Source organism: Hyla sarda, chromosome 7 (assembly GCF_029499605.1).
Source record: "Hyla sarda isolate aHylSar1 chromosome 7, aHylSar1.hap1, whole genome shotgun sequence".
Taxonomy (NCBI): Eukaryota; Metazoa; Chordata; class Amphibia; order Anura; family Hylidae; genus Hyla; species Hyla sarda.
The window spans coordinates 185171975-185191848 of NC_079195.1; positions in this window are offsets into that span (position 1 = coordinate 185171975).

The following is a 19874-nucleotide window of genomic DNA, read 5'->3' on the forward strand; positions in this document are numbered from 1 at the left end:
CTCTGCAACCTACCCCTGTGCCTCCCACCGAGGAGGCTATGCAAGTGAACCGGTCTCGCCTGACCCAAGAAGAGAGGACTCGCCGCCGAAATGGAAAACTGGGTTGGAACTGTGCCAGTACTGAAGATTTCCTTCAAGACTGCTCTATTCGCCCTCCGCGTCAGGGAAATGCACGCACCTAGTTAACGTGGGAGAGGCGTTACTAGGTGTGAATTCCTCCTCTCCATGCCTGACTATTCCAGTGCGGATTTCTCCTTCCGCTAACTCCTCCTTCTCTACGGTGGCCTTCCTGGACTCTGGTTCTGCAGGAAACTTTATTGAAGCCTCGTTCATCAACAGATTTAACATTCCAGTTACCTGTCTCATCAAACCCTTCTTTATCTCATCTGTAAACGGAGAGAATCTGGACTGCACTGTGCATTACCGCACAGAACCCTTGCTCATGACCGTTGGAGTACTCCACCAAGAAAAAATTGCATTCTTTGTTTTGCTGAATTGTACCTCGGACATTCTGCTTGGCTTACCCTGGCTCCAGCGTCACACTCCTACCCTCGACTGGACCACTGGGGACTGTCACGATGCCGGCTGGCAGGTAGTGGATCCTCTGTGCCAGAGAGGGATTGGCGAGGACCGCGCTAGTGGACCGGTTCTAAATCACTACTGGTTTTCACCAGAGCCCGCCGCAAAGCGGGATGGTCTTGCTGCGGCGGTAGTGACCAGGTCGTATCCACTAGAAACGGCTCACCTCTCTGACTGCTGAAGATAGGCGAGGTACAAGGGAGTAGACAGAAGCAAGGTCGGACGTAGCAGAAGGTCGGGGGCAGGCGGCAAGGTTCGTAGTCAGGGTGGATAGCAGAAGTTCTGGTACACAGGCTTTAGACACACAAAACGCTTTCACTAGGCACAAGGGCAACAAGATCCGGCAAGGGAGTGCAAGGGAGGAGACCAGATATAGCCAGGGAGCAGGTGGGAGCCAATTAAGCTAATTGGGCCAGGCACCAATCATTGGTGCACTGGCCCTTTAAGTCTCAGTGAGCTGGCGCGCGCGCGCCCTAGAGAGCGGAGCCGCGCGCGCCAGCATATGACAGCAGGAGACGGGAACGGGTAAGTGACCTGGGATGCGATTCGCGAGCGGGCGCGTCCCGCTGTGCGAATCGCATCCCCGACGGCCATGACAGTGCAGCGCTCCCGGTCAGCGGGACCGACCGGGGCGCTGCGGAGAGAGAGACGCCGTACGCGCTCCGGGGAGGAGCGGGGACCCGGAGCGCTAGGCGTAACAGTACCCCCCCCCCTTAGGTCTCCCCTTCTCTTTGTCCGGTAACTGCCTCCCCTGGGATGAGGAGACCGGGAAAGGATGGAGGGATTCCTCAACGGCAGGCAGAACAGCAGGGGTAGGAATGGGGAGGGAGGGCAGAGGGCGAGGCCTGGCACGGGGCAGTGTGACACCAGGACGAGGGCCATGAGGGGGCACCGAGCCTTGCCTGACTGGACTGGGAGGGGGGGAGAGGCACTTCTTAAGGCAGGCAGAGTCCATAACGACTTTAGGGAGACCGGATACAGGAGGAACCACAGGGTCACGGCAGGGAGTACTGGGAACCGGTTTAAGGCAGTCCTTGAAGCAAGAGGTACCCCAACTCTTGATCTCCCCTGTGGACCAATCCAGGGTTGGGGAATGGTGTTGAAGCCAGGGTAGTCCCAGGAGAATTTCGGACGTGCAATTGGAGAGGACCAAAAACTCAATTTTCTCGTGATGCGGTCCGATGCACATTAGGAGGGGCTTCGTGCGATAACGCACGGTGCAATCCAACCTGGCTCCGTTGACCGCGGAAATGTGAAGTGGCTTGACAAGACGGGTCACCGGGATGCGGAATTTATTCACCAAGGACTCCCGAATAAAATTCCCAGAGGCACCAGAGTCCAGGCAGGCCACGGCTGAGAGGGAAGAGCTGGCTGAAGTAGAAATCCGTACAGGCACCGTGAGACGTGGAGAAGCCGACTTGGCATCAAGAGACGCCACACCCACGAGAGCTGGGTGCGAGCGTGCGTTTCCTAGACGTGGAGGACGGATAGGGCAATCCACCAAAAAATGTTCGGTACTGGCACAGTACAGACAAAGATTCTCTTCCTTACGGCGATTCCTCTCTTCCAGGGTCAGGCGAGACCGATCCACTTGCATGGCCTCCTCGGCGGGAGGCCTAGGCGCAGATTGCAATGGAGACTGTGGGAGAGGTGTCCAGAGATCTAAGTCTTTTTCCTGGCGGAGCTCTTGATGCCTCTCAGAAAAACGCATGTCAATGCGAGTGGCTAGATGAATGAGTTCATGCAGGTTAGCAGGAGTTTCTCGTGCGGCCAGAACATCTTTAATGTTGCTGGATAGGCCTTTTTTAAAGGTCGCGCAGAGGGCCTCATTATTCCAGGATAGTTCAGAAGCAAGAGTACGGAATTGTATGGCGTACTCGCCAACGGAAGAATTACCCTGGACCAGGTTCAGCAGGGCAGTCTCAGCAGAAGAGGCTCGGGCAGGTTCCTCAAAGACACTTCGAATTTCCGAGAAGAAGGAGTGCACAGAGGCAGTGACGGGGTCATTGCGGTCCCAGAGCGGTGTGGCCCATGACAGGGCTTTTCCAGACAGAAGGCTGACTACGAAAGCCACCTTAAACCTTTCAGTAGGAAACTGGTCCGACATCATCTCCAAGTGCAGGGAACATTGCAAAAGAAAGCCACGGCAAAACTTTAAATCCCCATTAAATTTGTCCGGCAAGGACAGGCGGAGGCTAGGAGTGGCCACTCGCTGCGGAGGAGGTGCAGGAGCTGGCGGAGGAGATGATTGCTGATGAAGTTGCGACTGAAGTTGGTGCACAATGGTGGACACTTCCGACAGCTGGTGGGTTAGATGGGCGATCTGTCGGGCTTGCTGGGCGACCACCGTGGTGATATCAGAAGCAACTGGCAGGGGAACCTCAGCGGGATCCATGGCCGGATCTACTGTCACGATGCCGGCTGGCAGGTAGTGGATCCTCTGTGCCAGAGAGGGATTGGCGAGGACCGCGCTAGTGGACCGGTTCTAAATCACTACTGGTTTTCACCAGAGCCCGCCGCAAAGCGGGATGGTCTTGCTGCGGCGGTAGTGACCAGGTCGTATCCACTAGCAACGGCTCACCTCTCTGACTGCTGAAGATAGGCGAGGTACAAGGGAGTAGACAGAAGCAAGGTCGGACGTAGCAGAAGGTCGGGGGCAGGCGGCAAGGTTCGTAGTCAGGGTGGATAGCAGAAGTTCTGGTACACAGGCTTTAGACACACAAAACGCTTTCACTAGGCACAAGGGCAACAAGATCCGGCAAGGGAGTGCAAGGGAGGAGACCAGATATAGCCAGGGAGCAGGTGGGAGCCAATTAAGCTAATTGGGCCAGGCACCAATCATTGGTGCACTGGCCCTTTAAGTCTCAGGGAGCTGGCGCGCGGGCGCCCTAGAGAGCGGAGCCGCGCGCGCCAGCATATGACAGCAGGAGACGGGAACGGGTAAGTGACCTGGGATGCGATTCGCGAGCGGGCGCGTCCCGCTGTGCGAATCGCATCCCCGACGGCCATGACAGTGCAGCGCTCCCGGTCAGCGGGACCGACCGGGGCGCTGCGGAGAGAGAGACGCCGTACGCACTCCGGGGAGGAGCGGGGACCCGGAGCGCTAGGCATAACAGGGACATTAAGTCCTGGGGCGCTTCCTTCCACAAACGTTGTCTTAAGTCAGTACCAATCAGCCAAGTCCCCATCGCTACTCCTTTGCCTGGCCTACCTAAGGCCTACCAGGACTTTGCTGACGTCTTTAGTAAAAAGCAAGCGGAGGTCTTGCCACCACATAATAGACCTTACGACTGTCCTATTGACTTGCTCCCTGGTACCACACCGCCCCGTGGCAGAATTTATCCTCTCTCCGCTCCAGAAACCAAGGCCATATCTGAATACATTCAGGAAAATCTTAAGAGAGGTTTCATTAGGAAGTCTTCTTCACCGGCCGGAGCGGGGTTCTTCTTCGTTGCCAAGAAGGAAGGTTCACTACGCCCCTGCATAGACTATTGTGGCCTCAATAAAATTACTGTAAAGAACCGCTACCCTCTGCCTCTCATCTCTGAGCTCTTTGACCGTCTGCGCGGAGCAAAAGTTTTTACAAAGCTTAACCTCAGGGGTGCCTATAACCTCATCAGAATTCGTGAGGGAGATGAGTGGAAAACCGCTTTTAACACCAGAGATGGCCACTTCAAATATTTCGTCATGCCATTTGGACTTTGCAATGCCCCTGCAGTCTTTCAAGATTTTGTCAACGAAATCTTTCGGGGCTTACTGTATACCTGCATAGTTGTCTACCTAGGTGACATCCTCATTTTTTCCTCCAACCTTGAGGAACACCAGCTCCATGTCCGTCAAGTGCTCCAGCGCCTTCGTGTAAACCATGTTTACGCCAAATTAGAAAAATGCCTTTTTGAACGCAGTTGTCTTCCTTTCCTGGGATACCTGGTCTCTGGACAGGGTCTTCAAATGAATCCTGACAAGCTCTCCGCGGTCTTGGATTGGCCATGCCCCTCTGGACTTTGTGCTATCCAGCGCTTCCTCGGATTCGCCAACTACTATCGTCAGTTCATTCCCCACTTCTCCACCATCGTTGCTCCTATTGTGGCACTGACGAAGAAAAACGCGAATCCGAGGTCCTGGCCTTCCCAAGCGGATGAAGCTTTTACTCGCCTTAAGGCTGCCTTCGCTTCTGCACCAGTTTGGTCCAGACCAGTTCCACTGAAGCCTTTCTTCCTAGAGGTTGACGCCTCCTCAGTAGGAGCCGGGGCCGTCCTTCTTCAAAGAACCACTAAGGGGAAAAACGTCATGTGCGTTTTTTCCTCTAAAACTTTTTTGCCTCCTGAAAAAAACGATTCTATAGGAGACCGTGAACTGTTGGCCATCAAGTTGGCACTTGAAGAGTGGAGACATCTCCAGGAAGGGTCCCTTCATCCTATCACCATCTACACTGATCATAAAAAGCTGTCCTATCTCCAGTCCGCCCAGCGTTTAAATCCTCGCCAGGCCAGGTGGTCGTTGTTCTTTGCCCGCTTCAATTTTCAAATTAATTTTCGTCCTGCAAACAAGAATATCAGGGCAGATGCCTTATCACGTTCCACCAATGCCTCCGAAGCCGAGACCCTTCCTCAGCACATCATACCTCCTGAGTGCCTGATTTCTTCTGCTCCTGCTTCTCTGGTGCCAGTTCCTCCAAGAAAAACTTATGTTCCTCCACGTCTTCGCCTCCAGACTCTCAAATGGGATCATTCCTCCCATCTGGCTGGTCACGCCGGAATTAAAAAATCCATACAGTTGATTTCCAGAAACTACTGGTGGTCTTCCCTGGAAAAAGATATGACTGATTTCGTACGGGCCTGTACAGTATGTGCACATGATAAAACTCCACGCCAGAAGCCTGCAGGTCTTGTCCACCCCCTGCCGGTGCCTGAACAGCCATGGTCCCACATAGCCATGGACTTCATCACGGACCTTCCTTCATCTCATGGCAACACCGTCATTTGAGTGGTCGTTGATCGTTTTTCCAAAATGGCTCATTTTGTCCCGCTTCCTGGCCTTCCTTCTGCGCCACAGTTGGCGAAACAATTTTTTCTGCACATTTTTCGTCTCCACGAGCTTCCCACGCATATCGTCTCTGATAGAGGCGTTCAATTTATCTCAAAATTTGGGTTGACCTGCTGCCCTGGGCCGAATTCTCGTACAATTTCAAGAATTCTGAGTCTTCCGCTAAATCTCCATTCTTTGTAGTGTACGGCCGTCACCCGCTGCCCCCCCTCCCCATTCCCACTTCATCTGGAGTTCCTGCCGTAGATGAATTAACTCAGGACTTCTCATCTATCTGGAGGGAGACTCAAAAGTCACTCTCACTGACCTCGTCTCGCATGAAGAGACATGCGGATAAGAAGAGAAGAACTCCTCCTGTCTTTGCCCCTGGTGATAAAGTATGGCTCTCTGCCAAATACGGTTCCGGGTCCCTAGCTACAAGCTGGGTCTTCGTTACCTCTGGCCTTTTAAGATCAAGAATCAAATCAATTCCGTTTCCTACAAGCTACATCTTCCTTCTTCTCTTTGCATTCCTAACTCTTTCCATGTTTCTCTTCTCAAACCTTTCATACTTAACCGCTTTTCTCCCAAGGTCACTGTTCCTGCTCCTGTTTCTGGCTCCTCTGATGTCTTCTCTGTCAAGGAGATCCTCGCCTCCAAGGTCATCCGAGGTAAAAGATTTTTTTTAATTGATTGGGAGAATTGTGGTCCTGAAGAGAGGTCCTGGGAGCCGGAGGCCAATATTTTGGACAAGGAGCTTATCCACAAATTTCTTGGTTCCAAAAAGAGGGGGAAACCTAAGGGGGGGGGGGGGGTACTGTAACACCGAGCGTTCCGGGTCCCGCTCCTCCCCCGGAGCGCTCGCGGCGCTCTGTTCATGCTTGCAGCGCCCCAGTCAGACTTGCTGACCGGGAGCGCTGCTCTGTGTCCCCCGGCGGGAATGCGATCCGCGCGGCGGGACGCGCCTGCCCGTGGGTTGCATCCCGATCATCTCACCTGCCCCGTCCTCCTGCTCAGTCCCGGTACGCGTGGCCTTGCTTTCTAGGGCGCGCGCACGCCGGGTCTCTCAGATTTAAAGGGCCAGTGCACCATTAATTGGTGCCTGGTCCAATCAGTTCCTAATCACTCCCTACACATAAAAACCAACTTCCCCTTCCTTTCCTTGCCGGATCTTGTTGCCTTGTGCCTTGAGAAAGCGTTTAGTGTGTTCCCTTGCCTGTGTATCCAGATCTTCTGCTGTTGCCCCTGACTACGAACCATTGCTGCCTGCCTTGACCTTCTGCTACGTCTGACCTCGCCTCTGTCTAGTCCTTGTGTACCGCACTAGTCTCAGCTGCCAGAGAGGTCGAGTCGCAACTGGGGGACACGACCTGGTAGTTACCGCCACAGCAAGTCCATCCCGCTTTGGGGCGGGCTCTGATGAACCAGTAACTACTTAGAACCGATCCTCCAGTACAACCCGCGCCATCGCCTCTCTGGCACAGAGGATCCACCTCCTGTGTTCTCACCAGCCGCCAGTCCGGATCCTGACAGCTTCAAAGTTAGAAAATTCTAAATTTTCAATTTTTCATCAAATTTTGGAATTTTTCACCAAGAAATGATGCAAGTATCGACAAAATTTTATGACTAACATAAAGTAGAATATATCACAAAAAAAACTATCTCAGAATCAGAATGAAAGGTAAAAGCATCCCAAAGTTATTAATGCTTAAAGTGAAAGTGGTCAGATATGCAAAAAACACTCAGGTCCTACAGTGAAAAATGGCCTGGTCCTTAAGGGGTTAAGGACCTTTGGGTCATGTGATACCCAGAGTTCACTGGGTCAGGACTGACAGGTTCTGCTGACCAATGAGCTTTGTCTCACCCCCCTTTATATATAAGGGGCTGCAGCCACTAAATTCTCTCTCTTGAGACCTGTACATTAAAGCAAGCACATCATCTAATCAGCATCAATTCAAGCTAGGCCTGTGGCAAAGCCGCTGGTAATCCGATCATCCATTACAAGTGTCGCATTGCCACAGATGCCGTGATCTGTATTTATCATGGCACATGAGGGGTTAATGGGGAACATCAGCACGATTGCTTATAGCAGCTGGTACTTGCCATGCATGAGGCAAGCACTGCTCCAGTTAAAGGAGTTATCCAACGGGAGGTTTATTTTTGTTGTTGTTAACTATTCCCTTTGGTGTCCCAGTACAGGACCTGGTCCTGTCCCGTGCCTAAAGTTCCCGCAGCTAGAGCCCCTCCATGTCCACAGGGCTCTCCTGTAGAGCTTACCCCTAGTCGTCTTAAGTAAAGTGTGTACATATTAATTTAATGTATAGAAGATGTATGTACAGGACCTTATTGGTCACGTCATAAACAGTTGTAATGTATAAAATGCTTAACCCCTTAAGGACACAGTCCATTTTCACCTTAAGGACCAGGCCAATTTTATTTTTGCATTTTAGTTTTTTCCTCCTCGTCTTCTAAAAATCGTAACTCTTTTATATTTTCATCCACAGACTAGTTTGAGGGCTTGTTTTTTGCACGACCAGTTTTCCTGCAAAAGGACATCATTCATTTTACCATAAAATGTATGGCGCAAATAAAAAAAAACACTATTTATGTGGAGAAATTAAAAAGAAAACCGCAATTTTGCAAATCGTAACTCTTTTATATTTTCATCCACAGACTAGTTTGAGGGCTTGTGTCACGATGCCGGCTGGCAGGAGGTGGATCCTCTGTGCCAGAGAGGGATTGGCGTGGACCGTGCTAGTGGACCGGTTCTAAGTCACTACTGGTGTTCACCGGAGCCCGCCGCAAAGCGGGATGGTCTTGCTGCGGCGGTAGTGACCAGGTCGTATCCACTAGCAACGGCTCAACCTCTCTGACTGCTGAAGATAGGCACGGTACAAGGGAGTAGACAGAAGCAAGGTCGGACGTAGCAGAAGGTCGGGGCAGGCAGCAAGGATCGTAGTCAATAAGGTAATAGCAGGAGGTCAAGTACACAGTAAGGACAAACACAGTAACGCTTTCACTAGGCTCTAAGGCAACAAGATCCGGCAGGGGAGTGCAGGGGCAGAGATCAGATATAGTCTGGGAGCAGGTGGAAGCCAATTAAGCTAATTGGGCCAGGCACCAATCATTGGTGCACTGGCCCTTTAAGTCTCAGGGAGCTGGCGCGCGCGCCCTAGAGAGCGGAGCCGCGCGCGCCAGCACATGACAGCAGGGGACGGGAACGGGTAAGTGACCTGGGATGCGATTCGCGAGCGGGCGCGTCCCGCTGTGCGAATCGCATCCCCGACGGCCATGACAGTGCAGCGCTCCCGGTCAGCGGGACCGACCGGGGCGCTGCGGAGAGAGAGACGCCGTAAGCGCTCCGGGGAGGAGCGGGGACCCGGAGCGCTAGGCGTAACAGTACCCCCCCCCTTAGGTCTCCCCTTCTCTTTGTCCGGTAACTGCCTCCCCTGGGATGAGGACACCGGGAAAGAATGGAGGGATTCCTCAACGGCAGGCAGTACAGCAGGAGTGGGAATGGGGAGGGAGGGCAGAGGGCGAGGCCTGGCACGGGGCAGTGTGACACCAGGACGGGGGCCATGAGGAGGCACCGAGGCTTGCCTGACTGGACTGGGAGGGGGGGAGAGGCACTTCTTATGGCAGGCAGAGTCCATAAAGACCTTAGGGAGACCGGATACAGGGGGAACCACAGGGTCACGGCAGGGAGTACTGGGAACCGGTTTAAGGCAGTCCTTGAAACAAGAGGTACCCCAGCTCTTGATCTCCCCTGTGGACCAATCCAGGGTTGGGGAATGGTGTTGAAGCCAGGGTAGTCCAAGGAGAATTTCGGAAGTGCAATTGGAGAGGACCAAAAACTCAATTTTTTCGTGATGAGGTCCGATGCACATTAGGAGGGGCTCCGTGCGGTAACGCACGGTGCAATCCAACCTGACTCCGTTGACCGCGGAAATGTAGAGTGGGTTGACGAGACGGGTCACCGGGATGCGGAATTTATTCACCAAGGACTCCCGAATAAAATTCCCAGAGGCACCAGAGTCCAGGCAGGCCACGGCTGAGAGGGAGTAGTTGGCTGAAGGAGAAATCCGCACGGGCACCGTGAGACGTGGAGAAGCCGACTTTGAATCAAGAGACGCCACACCCACGAGAGCTGGGTGCGAGTGGCGTTTCCCAGACGTGGAGGACGGATAGGGCAATCCACCAGGAAATGTTCGGTACTGGCACAGTACAGACAAAGATTTTCTTCCCTACGGCGATTCCTCTCCTCCTGGGTCAGGCGAGACCGATCCACTTGCATGGCCTCCTCGGCAGGAGGCCTAGGCGTAGATTGCAACGGAGACTGTGGGAGAGGTGCCCAGAGATCTAAGTCTTTTTCCTGGCGGAGCTCTTGATGTCTCTCAGAAAAACGCATGTCAATGCGAGTGGCTAGATGAATGAGTTCATGCAGGTTAGCAGGAATTTCTCGTGCGGCCAGAACATCTTTAATGTTGCTGGATAGGCCTTTTTTAAAGGTCGCGCAGAGGGCCTCATTATTCCAGGATAGTTCAGAAGCAAGAGTACGGAATTGTATGGCGTACTCGCCAACGGAAGAATTACCCTGGACCAGGTTCAGCAGGGCAGTCTCAGCAGAAGAGGCTCGGGCAGGTTCCTCAAAGACACTTCGAATTTCCGAGAAGAAGGAGTGTACAGAGGCAGTGACGGGGTCATCGCGGTCCCAGAGCGGTGTGGCCCATGACAGGGCTTTTCCAGACAGAAGGCTGACTACGAAAGCCACCTTAGACCTTTCAGTAGGAAACTGGTCCGACATCATCTCCAAGTGCAGGGAACATTGCGAAAGAAAGCCACGGCAAAACTTAGAGTCCCCATCAAATTTGTCCGGCAGGGACAAGCGGAGGCTAGGAGTGGCCACTCGCTGCGGAAGGGGTGCAGGAGCTGGCGGAGGAGATGGTTGCTGCTGTAGCAGAGGCAGAAGTTGCGACTGAAGTTGCTGCACCATGGTGGACACTTCCGACAGCTGGTGGGTTAGATGGGCGATCTGTCGGGATTGCTGGGCGACCACCGTGGTGAGATCAGAGATAGAAGGCAGGGGAACCTCAGCGGGATCCATGGCCGGATCTACTGTCACGATGCCGGCTGGCAGGAGGTGGATCCTCTGTGCCAGAGAGGGATTGGCGTGGACCGTGCTAGTGGACCGGTTCTAAGTCAGTACTGGTGTTCACCAGAGCCCGCCGCAAAGCGGGATGGTCTTGCTGCGGCGGTAGTGACCAGGTCGTATCCACTAGCAACGGCTCAACCTCTCTGACTGCTGAAGATAGGCACGGTACAAGGGAGTAGACAGAAGCAAGGTCGGACGTAGCAGAAGGTCGGGGCAGGCAGCAAGGATCGTAGTCAATAAGGTAATAGCAGGAGGTCAAGTACACAGTAAGGACAAACACAGTAACGCTTTCACTAGGCTCTAAGGCAACAAGATCCGGCAGGGGAGTGCAGGGGCAGAGATCAGATATAGTCTGGGAGCAGGTGGAAGCCAATTAAGCTAATTGGGCCAGGCACCAATCATTGGTGCACTGGCCCTTTAAGTCTCAGGGAGCTGGCGCGCGCGCGCCCTAGAGAGCGGAGCCGCGCGCGCCAGCACATGACAGCAGGGGACGGGAACGGGTAAGTGACCTGGGATGCAATTCGCGAGCGGGCGCGTCCCGCTGTGCGAATCGCATCCCCGACGGCCATGACAGTGCAGCGCTCCCGGTCAGCGGGACCGACCGGGGCGCTGCGGAGAGAGAGACGCCGTAAGCGCTCCGGGGAGGAGCGGGGACCCGGAGCGCTAGGCGTAACAGCTTGTTTTTTGCACGACCAGTTTTCCTGCATAATGACATCATTCATTTTACCATAAAATGTATGGCGCAAATAAAAAGAAACACTATGTGGAGAAATTAAAAAGAAAACCGCAATTTTGCAAATTTTGGAAGGTTTTGTTTTCACAATGTACAATTTACAGTAAAAATGACATGTGTTCTTTATTCTGTAGGTCAATACGATTAAAATGATACCCTTGATTATATACTTTTCTATTATTGTTGAGCTTAAAAAAATCGCTAACTTTTTAACCAAATTGGTATGTTTAAAATCCTTCTTTTTTGATGACCTATAACTTTTTCATTTTTCCGTATAAGTGGCGGTATGAGGGCTCATTTTTTTGCGCTATAATCTGTACTTTTTATTGATACCACGTTTGTGTATATAAAACTTTTATTTATTTTTTTTATAGATTTTTTTAAATAAAATGTGATAAAAAAGCAAAAATGTTGTGCATTTTTTTTTTACGTTCACGCCGTTCACTGTACGGGATCAGTAATAGTGTTGCTCGCGAATATTCGCAATTCGAATATTATTCGCGAATATCGCATATTCGCGAATTCGCGAATTTCGCGAATATAGCGTTATATATTCGTAATTACGAATATTCGTTTTTTTTCTTTTTTTTTTTCTTCACAGTACACATCACAGTGATCACCCCTCTCTGCTTCCAGCTTGTGTGATGTAAAGAAGGCTGTAATACTACTGTGTGAGACTGGCGTGCGAAAATTTGCATATGCGAAAATTAGCATATGCTAATTTTCGCATATGCAAATCTTCGCATATCCGAATTTTGTATATGCTAATTTTCACATATGTTAATTTTCGGATACACGAATGTTCGCATATGCGAAAATAAAACGAGAATATAACGAATATGCGAATATCCGCGAATATATGAGGAATATTTGTCCATATATTTGCGAATATTCGCGAATTCGAATATGGCCTATGCCGCTCAACACTAATCAGTAACATTATATTTTAATAGTTTGGACATTTACACATGCTGCGATACCAAATATGTGTATTAATTATTATTTTTTACACTATGGGGTAAAATGGGAAAAATGGACATTTTACATTTTTATTGGGGAGGGGATTTTTCAAATTTTTTTCCTTTTTTTTTTCTTCCTTTTTTCCTTTCATTTTTACACTTTAATAGTCCCCATAGGGGACTATCTATAGCAATCATTTGATTGCTAATACTGTTCAGTGCTATGCATAGAACACAGCACTGATCAGTATTGTTGGTGATCCTCTGCTCTGGTCTACTCGATCTCAGACCAGAGAAGAAGACCCCGGGAGACGGCCGGAGGAAGGTGAGGGGACCTCCGGCCGCCATGCTGGATGATCGCATCGTCGCGGCCGCGCTGCAGTTGATCTGATCATCCATTCAAAGTACCGCACTGCCGCAGATGCCGTGATCACGGCGTCTGAGGGGTTAATGGGGGACATCCGCGCGATCCCTTGCTGCTGATAGTAGCCGGGACCTGCCGGACATGACGCGAGCGTTAACTACCACGGCACCATGACGTACATTTATGTCCATTGTTGTTAAGGGGTTAAGGACCTTTGGAGGTCATGTGATGTACCCAGAGTTCACTGGGTTCATAACTTACAGGTTTGCTGACCAATGAGCTTAGTCCAGCCCCTTATTATATAAAGGGCTGTAGTCAATCAATTCTCTCTCTTGTTCCTGCACTACAAAGTCAAGCACATCTCAGCACAAGCATCTTATCAGCATCAATTCAATTCATCACAAAACGTGAGTTACTAGCTGAAACTACTGAATCCTGTGTGACTACTATCAGCTCAAATATTCTAAAATACTAACACAGTGGCTAGCATCAAAAGCTCATTGCTTCCAAGTCCCAGCAAACCTGTGAGGAACCTGTATCCCGGTTCACTCTTGAAAAGACTGTCATGTTCAATACCGTTGCTTCAGTTCATTTTATAAAATCTGCTGTGGACATTCTGTTATTTCTCCTTGCCGTTTGTGGGACGGTTGGCGGTAGGAACATTACTATTGAGAAAACCGCACCCTGGCGTGACGACATTCAAGGGTTAATACCACCAGACCCTACACTATCACTGTTACGCCTAGCGCTCCGGGTCCCCGCTCCTCCCCGGAGCGCTCACGGCGTCTTTCTCCCTGCAGCGCCCCGGTCAGTCCCGCTGACCGGGAGCGCTGCACTGTCATGGCCGTCGGGGATGCGATTCGCACAGCGGGACGCGCCCGCTCGCGAATCGCATCCCAGGTCACTTACCCGTCCCGGTCCCTTGCTGTCTTGTGCTGGCGCGCGCGGCTCCGCTCTCTAGGGCGCGCGCGCGCCAGCTCTCTGAGACTTAAAGGGCCAGTGCACCAATGATTGGTGCCTGGCCCAATTAGCTTAATTGGCTTCCATCTGCTCCCTGGCTATATCTGATCTCCTCCCTTGCACTCCCTTGCCGGATCTTGTTGCCTTGTGCCAGTGAAAGCGTTTAGTGTGTCCAAAGCCTGTGTACCTGAACTTCTGCTATCCATTCTGACTACGAACCTTGCCGCCTGCCCCCGACCTTCTGCTACGTCTGACCTTGCCTCTGCCTAGTCCTTCTGTCCCACGCCTTCTCAGCAGTCAGCGAGGTTGAGCCGTTGCTAGTGGATACGACCTGGTTGCTACTGCCGCAGCAAGACCATCCCGCTTTGCGGCGGGCTCTGGTGAAAACCAGTAGCCTCTTAGAACCGGTCCACTAGCACGGTCCACGCCAATCCCTCGCTGACACAGCGGATCCACAACCCGTAAGCCGAATCATGACAGTAGATCCGGCCATGGATCCCGCTGAGGTGCCGCTGCCAAGTCTCGCTGACCTTACCACGGTGGTCGCTCAGCAATCGCAGCAAATTGCCCAACAAGGACAGCAGCTGTCGCAGTTGACCGCCACGTTACAGCAACTTCTGCCTCTGCTACAGCAGCAACCATCTCCTCCGCCAGCTCCTGCACCTCCTCCGCAGCGAGTGGCCACTCCTAGCCTCCGCTTGTCCCTGCCGGACAAATTTGATGGGGACTCTAAACTCTGCCGTGGATTTTTGTCTCAGTGTTCCCTGCATATGGAGATGTTGTCGGACTTGTTTCCTACAGAACGGTCTAAGGTGGCGTTCGTAGTAAGCCTTCTTTCAGGAAAGGCCTTGTCTTGGGCCACACCGCTCTGGGACCGCAATGATCCTGCCACAGCCACAGTCCAGGCCTTCTTCGCTGAAGTCCGGAGTGTCTTCGAGGAGCCAGCCCGAGCTTCTTCTGCCGAGACTGCCCTGTTGAACCTGGTCCAGGGTAATTCTTCAGTGGGCGAGTACGCCATCCAATTTCGTACTCTTGCTTCCGAGTTATCATGGAATAACGAGGCTCTCTGCGCGACCTTTAAAAAAGGCCTATCCAGTCGCATCAAGGATGTGCTGGCCGCACGAGAGATTCCTGCCAACCTCCAAGAACTCATCCATTTGGCTACCCGCATTGACATGCGTTTTTCTGAGCGACACCAAGAGCTCCGCCAGGAAAAAGACTTAGATCTCTGGGCACCTCTCCCACAGCATCCTTTGCAGTCTACGCCTGGGCCTCCCGCCGAGGAGGCCATGCAAGTGGATCGGTCTCGCCTGACCCAGGAAGAGAGGAATCGCCGTAGGGAAGAAAATCTCTGTCTGTACTGTGCCAGTACCGAGCACTTCTTGGTGGATTGCCCTATCCGTCCTCCACGTCTGGGAAACGCACGCACGCACCCAGCTCACGTGGGTGTGGCGTCTCTTGGTTCTAAGTCTGCTTCTCCACGTCTCACGGTGCCCGTGCGGATTTCTCCTTCAGCCAACTCCTCCCTCTCAGCCCTGGCCTGCTTGGACTCTGGTGCCTCCGGGAATTTTATTTTGGAGTCTTTTGTGAATAAATTCCGCATCCCGGTGACCCGTCTCGTCAAGCCGCTCTACATTTCCGCGGTCAATGGAGCCAGACTGGATTGCACTGTGCGTTACCGCACAGAACCCCTCCTGATGTGTATCGGACCCCATCGCGAAGTGATTGAGCTCTTCGTCCTACCCAACTGTACCTCTGAGGTCCTCCTCGGTCTGCCATGGCTCCGGCTTCATTCCCCCACCCTTGATTGGTCCACCGGGGAGATCAAGAACTGGGACTCTGCCTGCCATAGGAAGTGCCTCTCTCCCCCTCCCAGTCCCGTCAGGCAAGCCTCTGTGCCTCCTCATGGCTCCCGTCCTTGTGTCACCCTGCCCCGTGCCAAGCTTCACCCTCTGCCCTCCCTCCCCATTCCAACTCCTGCTGTACTGCCTGCCGTTGAGGAAACCCTCCATTCTTTCCCGGTGTCCTCATCCCAGGGGAGGCAGTTACCGGACAAAAAAAAGGGGAGACCTAAGGGGGGGGGTACTGTTACGCCTAGCGCTCCGGGTCCCCGCTCCTCCCCGGAGCGCTCACGGCGTCTTTCTCCCTGCAGCGCCCCGGTCAGTCCCGCTGACCGGGAGCGCTGCACTGTCATGGCCGTCGGGGATGCGATTCGCACAGCGGGACGCGCCCGCTCGCGAATCGCATCCCAGGTCACTTACCCGTCCCGGTCCCCTGCTGTCTTGTGCTGGCGCGCGCGGCTCCGCTCTCTAGGGCGCGCGCGCGCCAGCTCTCTGAGACTTAAAGGGCCAGTGCACCAATGATTGGTGCCTGGCCCAATTAGCTTAATTGGCTTCCATCTGCTCCCTGGCTATATCTGATCTCCTCCCTTGCACTCCCTTGCCGGATCTTGTTGCCTTGTGCCAGTGAAAGCGTTTAGTGTGTCCAAAGCCTGTGTACCTGAACTTCTGCTATCCATTCTGACTACGAACCTTGCCGCCTGCCCCCGACCTTCTGCTACGTCTGACCTTGCCTCTGCCTAGTCCTTCTGTCCCACGCCTTCTCAGCAGTCAGCGAGGTTGAGCCGTTGCTAGTGGATACGACCTGGTTGCTACTGCCGCAGCAAGACCATCCCGCTTTGCGGCGGGCTCTGGTGAAAACCAGTAGCCTCTTAGAACCGGTCCACTAGCACGGTCCACGCCAATCCCTCGCTGACACAGCGGATCCACAACCCGTAAGCCGAATCGTGACAATCACCACAACACCCTAGACACCATTGCTCTCCCGGCACCACAATTCTTTTGGCGTCTTTCGAACGGGCACATACGGGTGTGTGCCTTAAAGAACTTTGCTACTCTGATAAAAGCTACATGTCCCAGAGCAGGAAGCACGCTGACCGGCGAGGTTGGGAGTCAAGAAGACACCCTGTGTAAAGTCGTTAATTTCTTTTTGTTTGCTTACCATTAATTCTGTGGTACCAAGTACCTTTATTTCTCTACAGACTGTTCTGTTCCGGTTGTAACCTGTTAAGAATAAGTGCCTTGCAGGGCTGTGCCAAGAAGTTACCTGTTCAGTAACGTAACCACCTAAGCTTGTGCCCGTTCCCAGGACGAGAGACTCCTTGTCCGAGGAGATTCTTGTAAGTTTATGCCCGGCTCCCGTACAGCTGTGATGTTTTTGGACTCATAACGTAGGTGGACTGCTGATCCTTACGTGTCTGTTTGTTGTACATATCCTCACAGTTATATATTTTGTGCACTAAATGTTGTACATATGCAGCAGGTAAATGTACCTGAATGCATCAAAGATTGGGCTGCTATCAAGTAGCCTTTGTGTTCTAACAAATAAAATGTCTGTTATTATAAAATGTCAAACCAATGTCCGTGGTTATTGTACAGAAGTATCAATTCCTGTACACAAAATACTTTCTTTCTTTCTTGTGTTATAGTGTTTACTTAAAGGTGCCCTCCCAGCTCCTCTGGGAGTAACAAATAGTGTCACCCCTCACTAACGCCCAAGGAAATATTCCCATCAGATACCAAGACTGACTATATTCAATAAATACAATGTACACATTGTACATTAAACAAAATTAATTAGTGTACATTCAGAATCCAATACACATAACTTAGAAATATATATCTCACATTCACAACATATTTCTTAGAAACTGTAACATGCTATATCTCAGTTCTATACCACTGTTTATGCACTAATGTGTTCTTTTGTCTCTTACATGTTCAGGATGTTCTTCCTGGCCAGAATGTGCTCCTGTAGCTCAATAAAAAAATGCACGTATCCAGAAAGGTAACAGTATGTCATTGTTATCTAGTTCAGAGAGTTCTAGGGGTAAGTGTGTAATACCTATAGACCCTAGTAACCAAGGCATTGGGCAGAAAGCCTCAGGCAACCCAATCCGCAACCAGTGTATAACGCTATAAAAATGTGGTATATGTCAACAAAAAAGAAAAAAAAATTGTGAGATCTGTTAAAGTGTGTAGAAGCCTTGCTGTCACTATACATACTTCATAGTTAGTGATTAAACAGTCAAAAAAAATCTCAGTCAAATATCAAGAGTATCATATATCCTTAAAGTTATGCATAGTCAATAATGCATAGTCTTATATGCTAAACCAAGAAAAAAAAAACAAGGTAAGGCTGGGTTCCCACTATGTTTTCTCCCATACAGGAGCGCATACGGCAGGGGGGAGCTAAAACATCGCACTCCCGTATGCCTTCGTATGCTCTCCCATATGTAATTCATTTCAATGAGCCGGCCGGAGTGAAACATTCGGCTCATTTTTGCGCTGTATGCGCTTTTTCCCCAGACCTAAAACTGTGGTCAACCACAGGTTTAGGTCCGGCTGTAAAAGCGCATACGGTGCAAAAATGAGCCGACCGGGCCAAACGTTTCACTCTTGCCGGCTCATTGAAATGAATTACATATGGGATCGCATACGAAGGCATACGGGAGCGCAAGGTAGTGGTGGTCTCTAAACTGTGGTCCTCCAGATGTTGCAAAAATACAACTTTCAGCATGTACGGACTGTCTGGGATTCTGGGCGTGTAGTTCTGCAATATGTGTCCCTTCATATGTTGCTGAACTACAACTCCCAGCATGCCTGGCCAGTCTGGGCATGCTTGGAGTTGTAGTTTTGCAACATCTGGAGGGCTACAGTTTGGAGACCACTACCTAGCGGTCTCCAAACTGTTCTTACCTAGTTGTTGCACAACTACAACTCCTAGCATGCCCAGACTGTCCAGGCATGCTGCGAGTTGTAGTTCTGCAACATCTGAAGGGACAGATATTGCAGAACTACACACCAAGCATCCCGGACTGTCTGGGCATGCTGGGAACTGTAGTTTTGCAACAGCTGTAGGCACACTGGTTGGGAAACACTGAGCTAGTCTGTTTCCTAACTAAGTGATTCCAACCCGTGTGCCTGCAGCTGTTGCAAAACTAAAACTCCCAGAATGCACTGACAGACCGTACATGCTGGGAGTTGTACTTTTGCAACAGCTGGAGGTACACGGGTTGGAATCACTGAGTTAGAGTCTGTTTCTTAACTCAGTGGTTCCCCACCAGTGTGCTTACAGCTGTTGCAAAGCTACAACTACCAGCATGTACGGTCTGTCAGTGCATTCTGGGAGTTGTAGTTTTGCCACAGTTGAAGGCAAATTTTCCGCCGCAGCTCAAACTCCCAGGGGAAAACTCACTGTGAACCCCACCAGTGCGAATTTACCCTAAAAACACTACATTACACTACAATAACAAATAATAAAAAGTAAAAGCCTACATACACCCCCCCCCCCCCACCCCAACCAATAAAAATGAAAAAACATCTTATACGGCAGTGTTTCCTAAACGGACCCTCCAGCTGTTGTAAAACAACAACTCCCAGTATTGCCGGACAGCCATAGACTGTCCTGGCATGATGGGAGTCTTGCAACAACTGGAGGCACCCTGTTTGGGAAATACTGCCATAGGGTTTTGGTGGAGACAAGCCCCATCCTTGCATCCGGGTCCGCCCCTATTGCAAATTCCTCATTTAGGCCTCAAATGCGCATGGAGCTCTTTCACTTCAAAGCCCTGTTGTATTTCAAGGCAACATTTTAGGGGTATTTCCGTACTCAGGAGAAATTGTGTTACAAATTTAGGGGGGGGATTTTTCTCCTTTTACCCCTTATGAAAAGGTAAAGTTGTGGGGCTACACCAGCATGTTAGTGTTAAAAAAATAAAAATTTTACACTAACATGCTGGTGTTGCCCCATACTTTTAATTTTCACAAAAGATAAAAGGAGAAAAAGACCCCCAAAATTTCTAACGCAATTTCTTCTGAGTAAGGAAATACCCCATATGTTTACGTAAAATGCTCTGCGGACGAACTACGTGTGAGTGAGAGAGAGCCATGTACATTTGAAGCCTAAATTAGTGATTTGCACAGGGGTGGCTGATCGTTACAGCGGTTCTGACATGAACACAAAAAAAAAACAAAAAAAACACATGTGACCCCATTTTGGAAACTACACCCCTCACAGAATGTAACAAGGGGTATAGTGAGC